We start from the raw sequence: 14025 nt of genomic DNA, 5'->3' as shown, positions 1-14025 counted from the left end.
CGGGCTTGGATGTCTTGGGGCAGGGCTTCTGACTTCAGTGTAGCTCAATTTAAGAGGTATCAGCTGAGGGGCGCCTGGGTGGCTCAGTTGGTTAAGCGACTGCCTTCGGCTCAGGTCGTGATCCTGGAGTCCCGGGATCGAGTCCCGCATCGGGCTCCCTGCTCGGCGGGGAGTCTGCTTCTCCCTCTGACCCTCTTCCCTCTCGTGCTCTCTATCTCTCATTCTCTCTCTCTCTCTCTCTCAAATAAATAAATAAAATCTTAAAAAAAAAAAGAGGTATTAACTGAGCATCTACTGTGTGCCAGGACCAGTCTCAATCATGTTCCAGAATGCCGTCTTCGGTCCTCCATCTACTGTCCCCTCAGGCATTTCCTCGGTCTATGGCACGCTGGAGGTATGCCAAATGATTGCGGATTTAAATTGGCTTTTAGAGATTGGAATTAGCAGTGCACTCTCTGGACCACCATGGAGGGCTCTGTCATCATGAGGAGGTGAGCAGAGAGCAGGCAGGCACCCAGCGGGTCTGTATATGCACGGTTTGTTGGTGGTCAAAGTATGGCAACGTTCCTATCCGCCTTACCCTCAGGCTCCTAGAGTTCTCCTGCTGCCCCAGCTCTCCCTTCTTCTCCCTGGTCCAATGACCCAGTGACCAAAGTGCGGAAGGCCATGGCACAGCAAGGGCCACCCCAGCTTCTGGGGGCCACTCTGATTGGTCAGCTCCCATGTCACTCCAGGGCAAACCCCTGACCTATTCCTGCCAGCCACCCCTTGACCTTGGTCTTGGAGCATGAAAGAGGAAGGCAAATTACCGCTGCTCTCCAGGGCCAGACCTCAGGCCTGGGCTGGAAGAAATGCCCGGCAATGCTGTCCGCATGACAAAATAGGTAGGCGTACGCTGAATGTTTGCCCCTTTCCGGGGTGGGCCAAGGGAGGGGAAATAAAGAGGAATAAAATATGGGTCTTTGCTTCGAGAGGGGCAATCCAACTCCAACTTGGCAGGAGCGTCCACGGCAAGAACTTCTGGGTGGACTTCTGGCGCCACTTCTGCCCTTGGGCAAGTGACTCCGTTCTTTCCTCCTCTCTTCCGGTCGGTGACAGGAAGACTTCCAACCACATGGCATTTTCATGAGGATAAGCTAACACATGGAAAGTGCTGAGAAGAATGCCTCATACCCAGTGAGCACTCAGCAAATGTTAAGAAAAATGATTAAACCCCAGGGCCAAAGGAATAAGCTCAGAGGGCATCATGACAATGGCAAGATGGACATCCAGTAAGTGTTAGTTGTGCACAGGCTAGGTTCCTATGCAGACAGGGCTGGTTTCATGGGCACGTGACCTCTGTGCAGTGCCCCGTGCTAAGAAGTACCCCGCACTTGGTGTCATGCTCTGCTGTTGAAATCTTGAAACTTTTCTTTAAAAGATTTTATTTATCTACTTGAGGGAGAGAGAGAGAGCAAGTGGGGGTTGGAGCGGGGGAGAGGGACAAGCAGACACCGTGCTGAGTGTGGAGCCTGACTCACGACCCTGAGATCACGACCTGAGCCCAAACCAAGAGTTGGACGCTTAACCGACTGAGCCACCCCGGCACCCCTGACATCTTGAAATTCTTAAGTAACTTCCAAACAAGGGACCCACCTTCTCATTTGGCACTGAGCCCTGAAGGTGGTGTAATCTGTCTTGCACACAGAGGTGGACGAGGCATAGGTCCGTTCCTCAGGAGCCTTGCAGGCCTGCGAGGTGAGCAGATGGGCCCCCCCTAATTACATTTCAGAGTTACATGCATTCTGGGGGAGCTTGGGGCCCATGCATGTGCTCCCACACGTCGTTGTTGGTTGGAAGCAGTCAAGAAGACCTACTTCAAGCTGCAAAGGCTCTACAGCAAGGGCCAAGCCTGCCCTCCATCACCACGGGAACCCAGAGAGGAAAACCAGCTGGTAAAACGGGTCCCATGATGCAACTGTTAAGGGAATGCTGCTTGGATTTATCTTCCGCGAGAAGAATAAGGTCTTGAATTCTGAAATATTTTTGAAACCTTTGGAAAATCCCACTTTAATCACTGATGACAGTTTGACATTTTTCTTGCTGTTTAGAAGCAGGGGACAAGTCAAGTTGCTCGGCAGGGCACAGTCTGGTACGCTGGGATATGTGTGGGCTCTCACCTCCCTCCCTCTGTCTGGCTCCTCACAGCTTTGAGGAAGAAGGAAGGGGAAAACAATCAACCCAGGCTCGTGCGGTGTTCATGCCATCCTGTGCCGTCTGCATTTGGGGGCTTACTCCTGGAATTGAAATCTTAATCAGGTAACTACTCCTTTCCTCTTCCCAGATCCATGGACTCGCCTCCTTCTCACCCCCACACGATTCTGGGAGCTTCTGTGTCTTTTCCTCATTAAGGTGGCTGGGAGGATTGTTTTATTGGCTCCTTGGCACCAGCGACAACCCACTGTTTCCTTAGATGGGTCTTCCATGTGCAATTGAGACGTGCTATGAGGACGTATGAATGACTTAATCCATGCAACCTGGTCAGAATGCATAAGGAAGCACTTAGGCATATAATTATGTGTGCAACATAGTTTTAAAGCCATCGTTCCCCTGTATTATTAGGTATGGATATACTATGACCTCTGCCATCATATTCCCATCCGTAAAAGGTAACACACGTGGAACACTCACCTGTGGCCAGGTGAGGTTTCAAACCCTTTACAAACCTGACCTCACTTAAACCTCAAAACAACATTGTGAGCTCGGGACTGCTGTTCCTCCCGTTTTATAGATGAAGAGAAGTAAGGCACAGAGAGGTTAAATAACTTGCCTGAGATATCACAGGTGGTAAGACACACAGTCGTGAGTCACACTCAGGCCCCCAGCCCCAGAGTTACCCCCAACTCTTAACCACTGTGATCTGCCCATATATAAAACTCATGCTTTTTTGGCCATTTAAGTTTTCCCCTTTTGCTTTTCTTTTTTTTTTTTTTTTAAGATTTATTTATTTGAGAGAGAGGGAGCACATGCGTGCGAGTGGGGTAAGGGCAGAGGGTGAGACTCTCCAGCAGACTCCCTGCTGAGTGTGGGGCTCAACTCCCAGGCTCAATCTCATGACCTTGAGGTCGTGACCTGAGCAGAAACCAAGAGTCAGATGCTCAACTGACTGAGCCACCCAGGTGCCCCAGAGTTTCTCCTGTTTCAATAAAAGCTTTAACTTCTTATCAAAGAATGATATACATCCATGAAATGCAAGTGTCCTACGTGTAGAATGTATTGACATTCCCAAAGTGAAAACACCCATGTAACCAGCATCCACATCCAGAAACAGAAGGTGACAGCCCCTCAGGAGCCCCTGGGTCTCTTAGTCACCCCAACACCTCCAAGGGAGCCCCCTAGCCAGACTCCCAACAGCGGAGATTAGTTTGGCTTGGTTTTATACTGGATGAAAACAGAATCACGCAGGGTGTATTCTCATTTCTGGTATTTTCAGCACAATATTACATTGTTGCTTGTGGTTGAAGATGGTTCATCCTCATTACTGAATGGTGTTTCATTTACAGTTTATCTATCTACTTTACTGTTGATGGGAATTGGGGTAGTTTTCATGAATAGCACGGCTAGGAACATTCTGGTGCCTGCCTTTTGGTGGACATATAGCCGCATTTTTGCTGGGTGCCTCCGTATGAGTGGGACATGGGATGTGCATATGTTTGGCTTCCGTGGATATTGCCAGTTGGCCAAATTATTTTCAGGACACTGTGCAGTGGTGTTGGGGAATGCAGTTGGGGGTTGGGCGTTTCGTAAGCGATTTCCCTTTCTGACCATTGACTGGAAATAAAACATGACATTTGGACCTAGTGGCAGGAGGAGTCACCAAGGCATGCCAGGGGCTTATTTATGGGGTTTTGTTAAACATCCCACCTTTCTTTAATTTCTGCAGGATATCCTCTTCCTGTAAAGTGGGCCGAAAGGGCAAACTGTGCAGGTTTCACGATGTCACTGTTGAGCTGAAAAGCATAGAAGTCGGCTAATAGCCATGGGGCAGACACAGACGCTGTTCCCAGGGAGGGCGTGAGCCTGGCACTGAGCCCCTGTCGCCTTTTGAACCCACCACGCTTGATCCAGCAGGCTCATCTCCTCCTCACCACGTGCTGATTGTGTGCTCCCTGTGTGGCCTGCCGTGAGCTGGGCACCAGGGACGCGGTGGCATACAAAGCTGGCGGGATCCCTGCCCTGTCAAGTTTACGTTCCCCCGGGGGACTCAGATAGAAACATGGACACACACGAACAACTTTAAACAAGTCATTTCAGGGCCCGATTGAAAAAAAAAAAAAATGAAAAGAATAAAACGGGAGGGGGGACTGGGGGGGGGCACCTGGGTGGCTCAGTTGGTTGGGCATCCGCCTTCGGCTCAGGTCATGGTCCCAGGGTCCTGGGATCGAGCCCCGCATCGGGCTCCCTGCTCAGCGGGAAGCCTGCTTCTCCCTCTCCCACTGCCTGCCGCTTCCCCTGCTTGTGCTCTCTCTGTCTCACAAACAAATAAATAAAATCTTAAAGGAAAAGAAGTATCTGTGGAGTGGGACAGGACTCATGGGTACACAGCCCCGTGCACTCGCTTTGATGCTCCACTCTTGCTGTCCTAAAGTTTTAATAATTTTCCAACGAGGGGCCCACATTTTCAGTTTGCTCTGGGCCCTGCGAATCATGTAGCTGGGCCTGTGGCGTTGTTGAGGTCACTGTTGTCTAAAACACCCCAACTGCTAACCCTCAAGGATGTCCACCGTTCCTGCTCCATCCCCTTCACCCTCCTGCTCCGCATCTGATGAGTCCAGAACCTGGCCCTGAAGCTTCGGTGAGAGCAATCGGGATCCACCCGGAGCAATTGCTTTTGATATGGGCTTTTTCGTGGCGTAGAAGTTCTGCAGTTCCCTGGAGGCCCCTGGGTGATTAATGATAACAGGGCTTTCTCCATTGTGCAAGACAGTAGGAAGGAAGGAAGAGCCCTTGAGAAAGAGGGTGTCCAAGCGCTGGGCCCTTGGACTTCAAGGTCCCCGGGAAGGAAGTTTAACCCTGGGGCAGAGGGCCCTGCCGAGGTAGCTTCGGGGAGCTGGATGGGCGGGTGACCTGGGTCAGGTTGTCGGGCTATGACCCTGGGTCTTCTGTGTTGTGCTTTGATGATCCAGCCACGGCATCAAGGCCAGCTGAGGCCCAGAGAGCCACTGCTACAGGCTATGAGACTCGGGCAAAATCCACATCCTGGGCTAGTTCACCAGAATGTTCCCAGCATCCCAGAAAATCCACTGTCCCAGTCATACCGGGAGGGCCCAGGGCAATGGCGGACAGGGCCCCTCCGTGTCTGAGAGGAATCCCACTTCTGTTATCATGAGCTTCTCAATCATTTCAAAGAGTTAAGAAATATCAAAATAAGGTTCCAGAAGATTGTGGTTCATTCCGTTTGCCACCAACAAATGAATATGCACTTAACAAACACAAACAGAATCTCATGACATGTAATTCTGTTAGACAGGATTTTTACATCCCCATCCATATTTATATTTAGAATTATAATTAGCTAATGGATGAGCGACAAGAGTGTGTGAACAAATACTCCAGCTTTCTCATCACTTCGTGGGCTGATTCTGAGGCAGGTTTGATTTGGTTCCTCTGAGGGCCCCATGGGATTGAGTCCCGTTGGGAACCTGTCCTTTGACTCATTCCTTAGTTCCTCCTTCCCTGCCTCAGGGAGCTTCCTGGGATCACCCCTCTAGTAGATGCGCTGTCCCCAAATCCTTTGCTCAGCACCTGCTTTTGGCAACTCACCACCTTTGGCAGCTTGGATCTACCGCACCCACCCGGGACCCACCCCACCCATCCAACAAATTCTCAATTTGCAATTCTAAATAAAAGTTTAAAGGATTGACAGCAACTTGCCCTGTGACCTTGGGCCAATTGCTACCTGTCAGGGTCTAGATTTTCACCCATGAAGTGAAATAATGTTAAGGTAACAAAACCCACATCTGCCCTTTTTTTCTTTCCCACTTTTTCAATATGGTTGTAAGCGCCAAAGTCCATAATACCTAGAGGAATAAAGATAAGGGGTGTGCACAAAGGCGGGGTGGCTGATCCCTGCTCTGGTGGTTATACACAGTCAACACTGCCCAAGACCCCTTCCCAATTCTGATAGCAGCATCCCCGCTTCCTTGAAAAACAACATCTCTCTCCACCTCAGGCCTTTTTTGGGGGCTGGCTCAGATCCTGCCCTGGCCTTGCCAGTAAGTATATTTATTGCCACAAGAGACAGTGATGGGTTCAAGATGGAGCACAAGACTCAAGTTAGGTCCTCGATACTAAATTCTTCTGCTGTGGCTTTTTACCGGGCAACTGTTGAGAGAAAGATTCTATTTCTTTCAGGGGAAGCTGCCCTGGTAGGATATCGGCAGAGGGACAAGGGTGGTTGTTTAGCCACCACAAAGGGAAGATTCAATTAGATAATGAAAGGAACACAGAAAGGCAGAACTGAGACATACCGGAGGGACTGGGGAAGGAGAGGGACAGAACGAGCCTGATGACATTTATTATCCACGGCTGGAAGTCCTGGATCCCGCCATGCCTGAAGCCCACACAGCTGCCTTATTTGCTTAAGTCAGTTGGAGTTGGGTTTTTGTTTCTTGTAACAAAAAGGCCCCCCAAATATATCTACTAAATGTGAGATGGTTAATAATCTTTGATGCCTTTTTCAGTTCTACCTTTCCAAACAGATCATTAAGTTTCCCAAAGGCAGGAATCAGGCTGGATGTTCTGTGGTCAGTAGTTTTTGAGATCTGCGTTGTCCAGCGGCTGAGTGGGAGGTTGAACACAGGGACCACAGGACAGGGGGGGTGGAGGAAGGGAAGAAAACACACGGAGAGGAGGCGGGTTGACTGCCTGTTCACTCCCACATTACTCTGTGTAATCGGTGCTAGAGGCTGAGGCTATGCAATGGGTGGTTCAGATACCATTTTCACCCTCACGGAGCTCACAGTTGAGTGGAGAAAACAGGTGTTAAGCAAGTCATCACAGTAATAACATATTATAGGTATAGATGCGGCTCACATGTGGTGTGTGTGTGTGTGGGGTGTGTGTGTGTGTGTGTGTGTGTGTGTGTGGGTGGGTGGGTGTGTATACACACACATACCTCCTGTCCCTTCAAGGTTCTTGTGAATGAGTTTGTGGATATAAATTGCTGGGGGAAGGTTAGGATCACCCCAGGGGCAAGGGGTGGAGCTGTTCCTGGGAGAAGTATGAAAAGCATGTTGCGGGGGGCTATCTGGCAGTATTCAGAACAGCATGGACAAGGCCCTCCAGCCATCAGATTGCTTCTGCGGAAGGATGTGTTCGTGGCACCTTCAAAGTTATTTGCTCATGATGTGAAATGGTAAGAATACCACCACAGTGGGTTGCTCAGACAGTAACCCATCTCCATGTTTCCACTGTCTTCTCCCTATGGTTGCTTTCTGCCTCCCAGGGGAGCTCAGGCGGGTAGAAGGTGAATGTGCTGGACTATCAGGCTTTGAGTTTCTTTCATGATGGCACAAGACCCGGGAGAGGAGGTGCTCTGTGGGGTAAGGATGAGGGAGGGCATCTCATACCTCTCCGATGACTGGCCACTCCAAGTGGGTGTTTGTTCCCACGGGCAGAGGGCACACGTCTAAATGTTGTCTGGATAAATAGTCCTCCCAGACCAGCTGCACCTGCTGCATCTGGGCCAGAGAAGGCACATGGCCCCCAGTGGCCGGAGCCCTGGGGAGACAGCAAGAGATGAGGGGAGTGGAGAGATTCAGAGCAAGGGTTTTGGAGCCAGACAGACCTGGATCCTCGCTCCGTCCCTTACTCCCTGGGCGACATGCGAGAAGTCACTTAGTCTCTCTGTGCCTCAGCTTCCTCATCTGTAAAATGGGTTTTTCCACTCACATGGTGGCTAATGATGGGATTAATCCCTGGGCAGAGGGATTGAGTGATGTTAATTTTCTTTGCTCTTTCTCGTCTTCCATTTTTTTTTTTTTGGTACAATGAATATGCAAATCTTTTGAATGAAGAGAAAGCCGATAAGTGTTTAGAAAATGAAAAGGTTGTTTCTGAAAGACTGGAGAACACAGGGGAGAGGAAAGAGCGGAATGGAGAGAGTGGAATTTAGAGACCACCAGCAGCCCTTCGGGGGGGGGGACTGGGTCCAAGGGTTGGTGAGAAACACCAGTCTTCTTTGGGAGCAACTCGGGAGCCCGAAGGTCTCGAGTGAGCCATGGAATCCAGGGCTGGGATGAGAAGTTCCATTCGGGAGCACCGTGAATGAGGGAGAAGGGGCTGATGCTCCATTAGCCACTAGGATTGGAGCAGGACAGCAGAAGGAGAATGGGAATATGGAGAGCGAGATTCTGAAGAGTGGGAGAGGGCCAGCCGCGAGGAAGAGGGGAGAGGCCAGGACAGGCACCCACACCAAAGGAGGGCTTGGACTCACCTGGATATTCCCTTCTTCGGTAAAGGAGAAATAGAAACTGTATTAATCTTGAACCCCCAAGAATCTCTAACCGGCCCCATTTCCTGATTTGAGCCTTCACCTCTGATCGGCTTGGTCTGGGAAGAGAAAGCTCCGAGTGGAGGGACACCTCTGTCTCAGTTTTGCCCTAAACCCAGTGCCTGGCACCTACCGAATGTCCAAAAAATATTATTATCCCCCTGATTTAACCCAAATATAAGCTGGGGCCTTACGTGGCCCAGTCTTACCTCACTGTTGTATTTAGAGGAACAGAGTCTGAAATAAAAAAAAAAAAATACATAATTTTGAAAGGCTCCTAATCTGTACTTGTAACTCTTAAAATACGTCCATGTGGATTCACTTCATAATCTGGAGAGACACTTCCTAAAACTCCCTTTGCTCTCATCCTCACGCATCCTGCAGCTGCCTTGAAAGTGCTCATTCTCCAAAGGCTGGCCCCAAATCTGTTCCTCATCTCCAGCCTACATGGCATTTCCTCTTCCTCCTTTCCACATGTCACACTTTATTGCCTCTTGCCAGATGTCCCTGGAATTTCTGCTCTGGCCAAAGAACATGCCGGAAGGGTGGGAGAACACATGAGCTCTTGGCTCCAAGTTCTTCCTCATTCTTCACAGGGGGATTCATGCAGACATCAGTGATTGAATGAACAGACAAGGGGAGATTTGGTTAACACAAGGATCTGGGTTTCGATCCTGGATCCTCTTCTTGTTCCCCGTGTGACTTTGTACAAGTTACGAAACCATTGAGACGTTCAGTTTCTTTGTGAGCAAAACAGGGAAATAATATACTTACCCCAGACAGTGTTTAGGATTGAATGAAGTAATTCATTTAGATGCTATACCAGTGCCCAGCACGGAGATCGCACAAATGAGTGTTGGCTAAATCATCACCATCCTGAGATTTTTTTCATCAACGTGAAAAAAAAAAAAAATGTTGCCCCTCTTCTGCCCCAGGAGAGAGGACTAAGTTTCCGTTAAAACTTCCTCCTTCCCCTCCTTCTTCTTCCTCTTCTTCTTCCTTCCTCTCATTATCATTATCGTTATTGAGCTCGGGAACCAGACTGTCTGATTCAGAGCTTGGCCCTACCACTTACTTGAATCCAGGGAAACTGCTTAACTTTTGTGCACCTACTTGCTCGATGAAAAAGGGTTAATAATGAAAGCTACCTTACGGAACTGCTAGGAGAATGACATCTAATACCATACACAGACAGTCCATGAACAAGTGAGTGGAGAAACAAAATGTGGTACACGCGCACGATGGAATATTATTCAGCCTTAAAAAGGAAAGACACCTGCTACAACATGGATGAATCTTGAGGACATTGTGCTGAGTGAAAGGAACCCATCACAAAGAGACAAGTGTGTGATTCCACTTACGGGAGGTCAAATTCATGGGGACAGAAAGTAGAAGAGAGGTTGCTGGAGTGGGGGCGGGGAGGGAGAGTAGGGACTCAGTGTTTAATGGGAACAGAGTTTTGGGGCACGCGAGTGGCTCAGTCGGTTAAGCTTCCGACTCTTGTTTTCGGCTCAGGTCATGATCTCAGCGTCGTGAGTTCAAACCCTGTATCGGGCTCTGAGCTGGGCATGGCGCCTGCTTAAGATTCTTTCTCCCTCTCCCCCTCCCGTGCTCGTACTGTCTCTCCCGCACTCTCTCTCTGTCTCAAAAAAAAAAAAAAAATGAGGACAGAGTTTCATTTTGCTAAGATGAAGAGAGTTCTAGGGATGGATGGTGGTGATGGTTGCAGAACAATGCGAATCTACTCAATGCTGCTGAGCTGTACAGTTAAATAGTTTGGATGGTAATTTTTACAACGTGCATATTTTACTACAACAAAAAAAATTGAAAAAAAAAAAGTTGTCCCTCCCCACCTCTGCCCCAGGAAAGAGGTGACAGGACTCCCTTTCCTTTGAGTCCCTTTGTCGCTCACCTAGGGACTGTGGGTACCCCAGCAGTGACTCCATTTCTCACTTATGCCCTGACCTTGTGGTGTGGTGACCTTGTTGGTGGCCGAGAGCAGTGAGCCACGGACCTCCTACGGGGAGGGGATGTGCATGGCCATCACGTGTCCTCGCCCCCGCCCGGAAGGGCCGACAATGTGAGGCAGCCAGCCAGGCGCCCGGTCAACCAGGGGGTCTTTAGAATGGGTTAATTTCAAAATCTAGGGGGGAAGTCTTATAATTGTCTGTGTGTCTTTGGGGAGAAGGAGAAATCTTGGTTTGTGTGAAGGTGCATTGCTGGAGAGACCTGTCTTGTCTTTTGTTAGAAGGCTCCCGCTAGGGTCCTGGCCACAGTCTCATTAGGGTCCCGATGGTGAGCGGACCCTTTGCGTCAAATGGGACACACTCTGCAGCGACTTGTGGATAGATTTTCTCTCTCTCTGTCTCTCTCTCTTTTTTTTTTTTCTTTTTCCAGTTGATTTGCTAATGTCTGCTGGGATTCTTTTCGGTAAGGTTTCGAGATCTTCTCCTGGGTCAGGAGGTGAGGGGACGATGTACTGGCAGAAATTGCTTCCTCTAGAATCACCTTGATTGGAATTTTGAAAAAATGAAGGCAATTTGGAACTTAGAAAGAGAGATAAGCTGTGGGCTCACCAGAAAATTGAGGTTTTCTTTTCTTCCCTCCCTCTCTTTCTCTTTTGGCTTAATTTTTCTCCCTGTCTTTCCGGTGCTCCCTGTCTCATTTCTCTCTGCCAAGCAATTTTCTATCTTCTACTTAAAAACCCCGTTTCAACCTCTGGCCCTTTGGGAACTCCGATTATTTCTGATTAAAACCTTGTCTTAGCCTGGACTCCCCCAGGAGCGGATCCTAAGGCAAAGGCTGATGCGCAGGTAGTTTATTTGGGAGAATCCCAGCGAGCAGAATCCCAGGAGGGAGCAGGGGTGCCGGGGGGGGCAGGTCAAACAAGGAGCGTGGGAGACACACTGCAGGGATGCATTATGAAACGAGCATCAGTGCCATCCACCAGGGCAACAAAAGGAGAAGCTTATCCCCATCATTTTCCACCCCTGTTGGTCAAGGATGTCCTCTGGTGTTGCTGGGGTGCACCTGCCTGGTGAATGCTCAGTGGGTCCCCCCAGGTCTGAGAAGCCCCATGGTGTCCGAGGAGCCTCGGGACAGGAAGCAAGAAGAATATGGCAGAGTGTTGACCTTGCAAGGGGCTTGGAACTGCAAGAAGCTGGCCAAAGCCCGTATGGCGCCGATGTCCACAGACCTGGCTGGAGTAAGAGGGAGGCCGAGGAGGCCCCACACAGAACTACAGATGCCCAAATCACAGAGGAACTCACAAGAATGTCATTCAACGTGCGACTAGTACTCAGAGCATACGGGAATTCAACAAGGGCCGGAGTTCAAACACCAGCTCCTATGATTTCTGCAGCAGCAGCTGTTGAACGTCTTAATTCTGTTCTCTAATTTTGGGTGCTGCCACTCTGCCCGTGCCCTAAGCACAAGCTCAGCCTCCCTGTTGGGTACTACTGGTGGGCCAGACCACAGCCAAGACCACAGCTGCTATTGCTGACATGGTCCTCACAGGTGGGCAGTGAGGATTTGATTAGACCATGACTGCAAGGTGCCGGGCACAGAATCATTGCTGCTCAAGCATTGGCTTTTTCATTTACTATTACTGTCCTTATTATGGAGTCTTGGATATTATTGAGAATTGAGGAAAAGAGTAAAAAAAAAAAACCCCACAAAAACACAAAAAAACAAAAACCTTTCTTCTTTGGGAGGCGAGGAGTTCCTAGGCTAACTGAAATGTCTACATATTAGTAACATGATTATTATTGTACATTTAATATATATATTTAGTTGGACTCCCTGCATGTTTCCTGGGTCCCTTGCACGGGCTCGGCGCCGCGCGGGGTGCAGTGGAATGGGGGAGAACATGCTGTGGGAGTAGAGGCTGTTGGTATCCATCTGTGTCCCCACTGTCTACCCCAGAGGTCACCTGCAGCCTCCGCGGACGGTTCTGTGGACAATGGCTTCCTACCTCGAGCACCTGCCTCTCTTCTCTGAAGGCTCTTTCCGGCAGACCGAAGGAACCGCGCAGACCGCGGGTGGAGCAGGCTGAGGGCTGTTCACACCATCAGGAGCAGTGGTAACCAGTGAGGGGGGTAGGTGGGGGAGAAACAGCCCAGCTTCCTCACCCTTTGGTGGGACGACTCTGGGATGTGCTGTGCGTACTCCCTCAGAAGGTTCTGGGGGAAATGGAGCCCCCCAGTTGTTCACAGCAACCACCCAGCCATTGTCCATCTTTCTTGAGCTTTCCTCCCTGTCTTACTTCTCACTCTACCATGCTTCCTGGGGTCATAGCATCTACCCAGGATACTTCAAGCATAGTTCGTATATTCCACTCTGATTAGAGAAGTAATTCTTGCTTGTGGTCAACAAGTTTGACACCATTTAATATATATATTGATATATTCCCAGGGTAGTCCCTCTAGATCTACCCCATTCCTTTCAGTAGGGGCTCCATGTATCAGGAGGAGAACATATGATACTTTATATAACTGTGACCTTATTGTTGAACTACTGGGTTGTAACTAGTATTTTGCTACAGAAGCAATGTGCAGTAAGTCTGTTTACAAATAATCTTTGCACCCTGGTGTTGGCATTCCTATGGGATAAGTTCTTAGAAGTGGAATGGCTGGGAGCACCTGGGTGGCTCAGTTGGTTAAGTGTCTGCCTTTGGCTCAGGTCATGATCCTGGGCTCCTGGGATTGAGCCCCGCCTTGGGGGGGGGTGGTCCGTGCGTGGCGGGGAGCCTGCTTCTCCCTCTGCCCCTCCCCCTGCTCATGCTTTCTCTCTCTCTCTCAAATGAATAAATAAAAATCTTTAAAAGATATGGAATTGCCAGCTAAAGGAGAACCTACATTTAAAATACAAATAGATATTGTCGACTTATGCCTCCAAGAACATTGTACTGACTTATGCTCGTGAGGTTAGGGCTGTCAGGAGCCAGAGAGAGGAGCAAACTGGGGGGACCCCAAATATCTACTTGCCACCCTTTCCTAACTATAAAGTTCATAGACTCTAGCCCTCCCAAAGCTCCATTAGAAGCTCACCCTTTTTTCTTTTTCAGGGGGACCCCGGAGAGTGAGGAATGGAAGCTTGTAATGTCCGCAAGGCGCGAGGGTGCTAGAAATACTTTTGTGTTCCTGGTCTGTGTGTTTCTGGCCAACCAGGAGGGAGATCGTCAGACGTGATTCCCAGGTCTGCCACACCCACAGCGTATAACTTTGGGAAAGTCACCTCTCTGGACTGGTTTTTTTCACCCGAGAAATGAGGGCCAGGATACTTGCTTTCTGCAGTTGTGATCTTAGGTTAATAGGTAACCTCACTGCTGTAAGAGGAAGTTCCTCAATCTCAGTGCCTTCATGCAAGACAAGTTTCTTTCCCACTCAAGTGATATCCTAAATGGGTGTTTCTGATGGGTGAGGGGCTCTCCTTCAAGTGGGGGGTCAAGCTTCTTCCATCTTTGGTTCTCTGGCACGCTGCTCCTCGGTTCC

This window comes from Callorhinus ursinus, unplaced genomic scaffold (genome assembly GCF_003265705.2).
Source record: "Callorhinus ursinus isolate GAN/ISIS: 27379988/994484 unplaced genomic scaffold, GSC_fseal_2.0 scaffold56, whole genome shotgun sequence".
NCBI lineage: Eukaryota > Metazoa > Chordata > Mammalia > Carnivora > Otariidae > Callorhinus > Callorhinus ursinus.
The sequence above is the reverse complement of the archived record's forward strand: the minus strand, read 5'-3'. Positions refer to the sequence as shown.